At 42.7% G+C, this 5,984-nt stretch overlaps 1 pseudogene; it reads right to left on the reverse strand.

Moving 5' to 3' along the window:
- Positions 1 to 4,787: 4,787 nt before the first annotated feature.
- Positions 4,788 to 4,906, reverse strand: LOC136643308 (5S ribosomal RNA; annotated as a pseudogene).
- Between the last annotated feature and the right edge of the window lie 1,078 nt (positions 4,907 to 5,984).

A 5,984-nucleotide genomic window follows, 5' to 3' on the forward strand; every position in this document is an offset into this window, starting at 1 on the left:
TTTTTAAAAACTCCTACTGACAAATTATGTGAGCACAATCCATTCCTGGTGCTTTTTGTCATCCGAGTGTAAAGGTCAGTCACCTTTGACATGGCCATGAGCTGCTGAGTGAATAACACCACCAGAAAGAAAGAGAGGAAGCAAAGCACAATCTGAAAAAAAAGAAAGGAAGAAAAACAGCTTCAAAACTATATGGACTCCAGGGGCAAGATGTTTTGCAAGGGCCCCAGGGAGCTTAACAATTCCCTATATCTTGTCCAGACTTCAGACGTCAATTTCTGCTAGGGCATTGTATGGAAATGCTCACACAATCTACCTCCACAGCATTCATAAGAATATATATATTTTTATATAGCATTCCTTTTATATATATATAAAAGGAAATCCACTTGGATTTTCAGTTGCAATTTTAGAAACTTTCAACAGTTCTTTCCACCTTAAGCTGGGGCAGTTATACTCAGTTAGCAGAACCTCCATCTCATGCAGTGGTGGTAATCATGAAAGAGCATGAAGAAAGTTTGAGATTTGTCCATATAAGCTTAGCATGAGGTCCTGTGAGGCAGAGTGTAGGGCATGAAATAGCAAAGCTACAGGCCAAGTTTGAACAGGGAGCCAGAGATCAGTGGTAGGGCACAGTTTGCATGCAGAAGGTTCTGGGATCAATTCTCAGTGTTGATGATGCTGAGCTATGAAGCCCAAAGATCTGATTTGGTCTGAGGCATTTTCATATGAGAGGAGGGGCCCAAACTGGACCACATATTACCAGACAATCATAATGTGGCTTTTAATTTTTTGTTCATTTTGCTAAGTAGTGTGTCAGAGGGGACCTGAAATGGCACAAACCTGGAGGGAGGTAGGAGAGCTGTAGCTCTTTGTTCCTGCTGTGGTTCCAAACACAATCACAGCCTTTTACGCACTATTTTTATTGGGGAAAAGCAAAGAGCCCTTCCACTGAAAGCCAATGGAGAGGGGTGTTTTCAAGAAAAATGTGATTTTGCCTGAAATCTTGGTTAAACCGGCTTTAAAAATATTAGCAAAACTGCTTTTTAAATACTCCATTCACGACTGACCAACTTCACTACGTTCCACTAAATTAATCCGTTGAGAAACTGTAGGGTGTGTGGGGAGAGGAATAATACAAGCCCCAGTTCCTGAGGAAGTCAACATGACAAAGTAATGATAGCATTATCATTTTTAACCCTTCCCCCTGGCACTGAATGTCTGGAAATGATCATATTCCTAATATTAATAAATATTTCATTAGCGTCATTGTTCATATGTTCCAGTTAGTAATGACCACACTGACGAGTGAAAGTTCACTTCACAGATGCACATAATAGGCTTAACTCAGAATCCAAAGGCATTGTTACAGGTGACTCTATGGTAGACATAATTAATACATGCAGATCTGGGACAAACTAATGCATATAATTAGTGATGCCTATGCAGAAACAGCTGGTAAGATGGGATGGGAGCAAACGTGGATTCCTTATGGTATAAGCCCTGAATATACCATGTGACACATTTTATAAGGGATGTTATTCACAACTTTACACAAAGAAGACTGCATTCATGTTTTTGGCATATTTTCCCTGCTGTAACACCTGTTCCAATCCTTAGGAAAATAGCTTCATTGCGACAGGACTTTCTCAGGGATGCAGCCCAAGGGCATCGGTAGGAATCCCACATGCATTGGAGGACAGGACGTGCAAGGCTGTAATGCTTGAACGACAGTCTGTGTATTGCTGTTGACAGATTTGTAGATGAGTCTTTGGGGCTGTCCAGCTTGGGTAACCTGAAAAGAATTCAAAACATATACAAGAAATGAAGAGAGGGTGTGTGTATATGCAAGTACTTTCTTTGTTTTATTGCAGCATAGTCTAGTTTAGTACAGGATATAAAGGGTGCATGTGTGACCATCTTAAGACTGCAGTCTTTTACAGTTTGGTGCAGTAAAGCCTAACCTCTTGGTTAGATAGGCCTAGCTCTACAGAAAATTAAAGATGCAATCCTATGCACATTTACTTGGGAGTAAGCCCTACCATACATCGTGACACTTACTTCTGAGTACCAATGCATAGGGTTATACCCAAAGAAAGTGGTCCTGACTATGATAGTCCGAGCTAACTTGTCTCCATTGGTTTTAGTAGTGCTTAGTTAGGATTCACTGGATACAATCCATAGGCTACAAGGCTACCAAGGCCCAGGTCCCAGTATGGAAAGAGCAATACTGTGGGCCTGAATTATTGAACATGCATGGAATCAAATTCTTGGCTAGTTCTTCTCTGGTTGCCATCTCATGTTTATATATCTCTCTTTGGTTCCTAGGGCTGGTTGTTCCATGCTAAGGGCAGCTGTACTCTGGAAGTGTGGCTGGGGTTCTGTTACTGATGTGCTAATAAGTGTCTTTTCTAGTCATAATATTTAAAAATGTATTCACCCTCCTTTTGGAAACAAAGGTCTACTCCCAACTGACCACGACAGTCAGTGGTCTCTCGGCTGGCAGTTTGAGCAGGGTTATGGTAGGAAGAAAGACTGCAACAGATTTGATATCTAAAGGCGAGATTGCAGTCTGTGTGCCAGAATCAATATGCATTTCTGAGCCAAGACAGAAGAACTTTGGTAACAAGAGGTTCTGGAACTCTGGTAGACTGTTTTCCTTAACCTCAGAATTATTCTCCAGACTGGTGACATTTCTGTTCAGGACTCAAAATCAGATCCATGAGCCGAAGACAGATGGTAAATTTCTTGTGACTATTAATAATGCTATTGAAGAATGCCATCTGTTTCCTCCTGTGTAATTAGAAGAGAGGCGCACTTAGATGTTACAGCTGACAGAGCTTACCTTTCAGTGAAGCCCTTCACCAAGCTCATGGTGAAGCTCCTTGAGCCTTTGGGAGGCCCTTGAGTAATTCCTTCAAGAAAAACAGTGCCAGCATTGGTGCTTATTTCTCAAGTTAGCTCCATGCTGCAGACGGAAACGGTTCTGTTATGCCATAATTCAAAGCTGCGTGGAAATGTATGCAAACTTCTCAAAAAAGCATCCTCAGAGTGCGCAAAGTACTTCACAAGTATGATCTTGTTACAATCCTTACAACGACCCTGTAAGTTAAGTGAATATTATTATCCCTAAATTGCAGCTGGGGAGCTGAATCTGAGAGGAAAGGGTTTGCCTAAGCCTACATAAAGAGTTTGTGACGGAGGTGAGATTCAAACCAGGGAAGTCCTCATTCACCGCTCATTGTGATTTCATTCACTGTCACTTAATCACTTTGTTATACCAGCTTTCATTACCAGATGGATGAGAAAGGGTAACTGACTGTACTATAACATTCCAATTTAAACTCATATTTGAACTGGTGCAGGGCTCCTGTGCTGGCTCCCAAGTGTCACAAATGTGCTGTAAGGCACGTTTATGGTGACTTGGGAAATGGCTAGGCCAATGCAGAGGCTCACAACAGCTCACCAGGGCCAGCCCCTGCACCAGACAGATGGGGTAAATTTGTGCTGGGCGGTACAGGGGGTAGGAGAGGGTGGCAGGAGGCTGTTCCAGGTGTGGGGAGGGGGCATTTTGGGGTGGGCGAGGGCTGAACAGGAGGCTTATTAGGCCCAAGATGGAGGCAGGGTTAGAGGTGACAGTGCACACCGGATTCTAACCCACATTCCCAGGCCTCAGAACCCTACACAGGCTGCTTGGATTTGCTCCAGCTAAATAGCTGGCACCGATCCAAATAGCTCCATAGGGCAGGCTGGGGTGTTACATAGAGTAAGGTGAAAAATATTCCTTTACCCCAAGGTGACCTCCAGCTGCCTTCTAACTTATGCTGGATACAGTACAGGCCACTGTGGCCTGGCTGTACCGGCACCGGTTAGGCTTGTGCTCTAATTTGTTTGTTTCTGCATCTGTAGTAGCCTATTGGCAAACCAACTTAGCTATGGATAACTTAGGGTCCAATCCTAATCAACTTTCCAGTGCCAATGCAACCGCAGTGCAGCCCAGACGTAAGGGAACAAATGTTCCCTTTACTTGAGGAGGCCTCCTTGACTGCCCCTCCACAGCAGGATGCCATGCATACCCCATTGGAATGGCTGCATCAGTGCTGGGAAGTTGGATAGCATTGGGCCCTTAACTGAATAAGCTTGCAGCTATGTCACCTGCAACTTCCCACTTTGGGGGTGGACATTCTTTCCCCACCCCAACATCATGCAAAGCAAGGGTGGGTTAATACTGGCACCCAACCAGGTGCATTTGAGAGGAAAGGGTATGCCTTATTAGCTGTGTGGCCATGCACTTGCTCCTTCCCTCAGTGTGCCTTGGGTTTTTGCACACTGAGGGAAGTGTTCTCCGAGCCGTGGGCAATCTGAGACTAGCTAGTTGCCTTTTGAGCTGAACGGGAATTTTTTATTTTTCTTTCTTGGTGTTTTTTTTTTTTCCCCCTACCCCACACTGCCGACTACCCCACACTACTTCTTGGGTTTGGTTTCTTTCTTTAGCCAGGCAGGTCACAATTGGTAGGTATATTAGCCAAGGAGTGTGAGTAGCAATTTCATTATGCACCCTGAGGTAAGCAGGGTCAGAGAGGGAACTAGTTCCAATCCCTAGATGCTGCCTGACTCAGAGAGGCTGACTGGTAATCCCTCAGATTTGGACTGCATAGTCTACTTCAAATCCTTTCCAGATATCATAGATTCCCCTTCAGTAAGCATCTGAATAGTTCAGTTGAGGTCTTACTCATTCTCATACAATGACTGGTTGGCAACCTTCAGTCTCGAAAGACTATGGTATAAGCCTACAGCACCCGGTATTCCCAGGCGGTCTCCCATCCAAGTATTAACCAGGCCTGACCCTGCTTAGCTTCCGAGATCAGACGAGATCAGGCATGTGCAGGGCAACTGCATTGCAGTCATTTGACTTCATGTCTTGTGACTTCAGGCCTCTCAAGTCTACTGATATTACTTAGTCCAGTGATTCTCACACATTTAACACCGGGACCCACTTTTTAGAATGAGAATCTGTCAGGACCCACCAGAAGTGATGTCATGACCAGAAGTGACATAATCAAGCAGGAAATTTTTAACAATCCTAGGCTGCAATCCTACCCAGACTTACTCAGGAGTAAGTCCCATTTACTGTCATTGTTAAAAGAATATACATAGTAACTTGTTAAAAGTACAGGTCTGTAACATTTCCCCAAATGCAGTCACATACCATGGTAGCATCAAGTCTAATATATGAAAAATAAAATATTGAAATGAATAGGGACCCACCTGAAATTGGCTCGTGACCCATCTAATGGGTCCTGACCCACAGTTTGAGAAACACTGCCTTAGTCAAAATTTATATGCATACCTTCCACAACCTGCCAGAGCTATATTTTGGATTCTTATTTAATGGTAGGATATAAATTTTTTTTAAAGACAAATTATGGAAGGGATAAACATTTTGGATCATGTATTTCTCAGCCTTTCAGATACAGATACTGTATAAGTAGGGGTGCTTGAAGATGGTTTTTTCCGCAGGTTTCATGATTTGGAAAAAAAAAATGAAAAGGGCAGGAAGTGGTGTTATGTGTATAAAAATTCTGAGTTCAAATTTCAAATTCTCATTTTATTCTCATTTTTATTATTTTTATTTTTATTAATTTTAAACACTTTAAAGGTGTACTAGGTAGGTGATATAGGTAATACAGTGGCAGCAGATGCAGCCATATAATTATTTCTAACTGGAAAAGTAATCTATTTTAATTTCTGGATTAAACATCTTAAACACCAACAGGCAGTGTTTGGTGTTTTTATTCTGATATTTTAAACACAAAATGTGGTGTGTGTTTGTTTGTTTGTTTTAAACACCCCTATATATCAGATCCTAACAGCCCAATCCTATCTTGCACAGGCTTACTGCTAGGTATGCCAGCAAAATAAAGGCCTTGCCGTTGCAACTGCCCCTCTGCTGGTGACTACTGCAGCAGTGCAGTATCCATAAA

Source organism: Tiliqua scincoides, chromosome 2 (assembly GCF_035046505.1).
Source record: "Tiliqua scincoides isolate rTilSci1 chromosome 2, rTilSci1.hap2, whole genome shotgun sequence".
NCBI lineage: Eukaryota > Metazoa > Chordata > Lepidosauria > Squamata > Scincidae > Tiliqua > Tiliqua scincoides.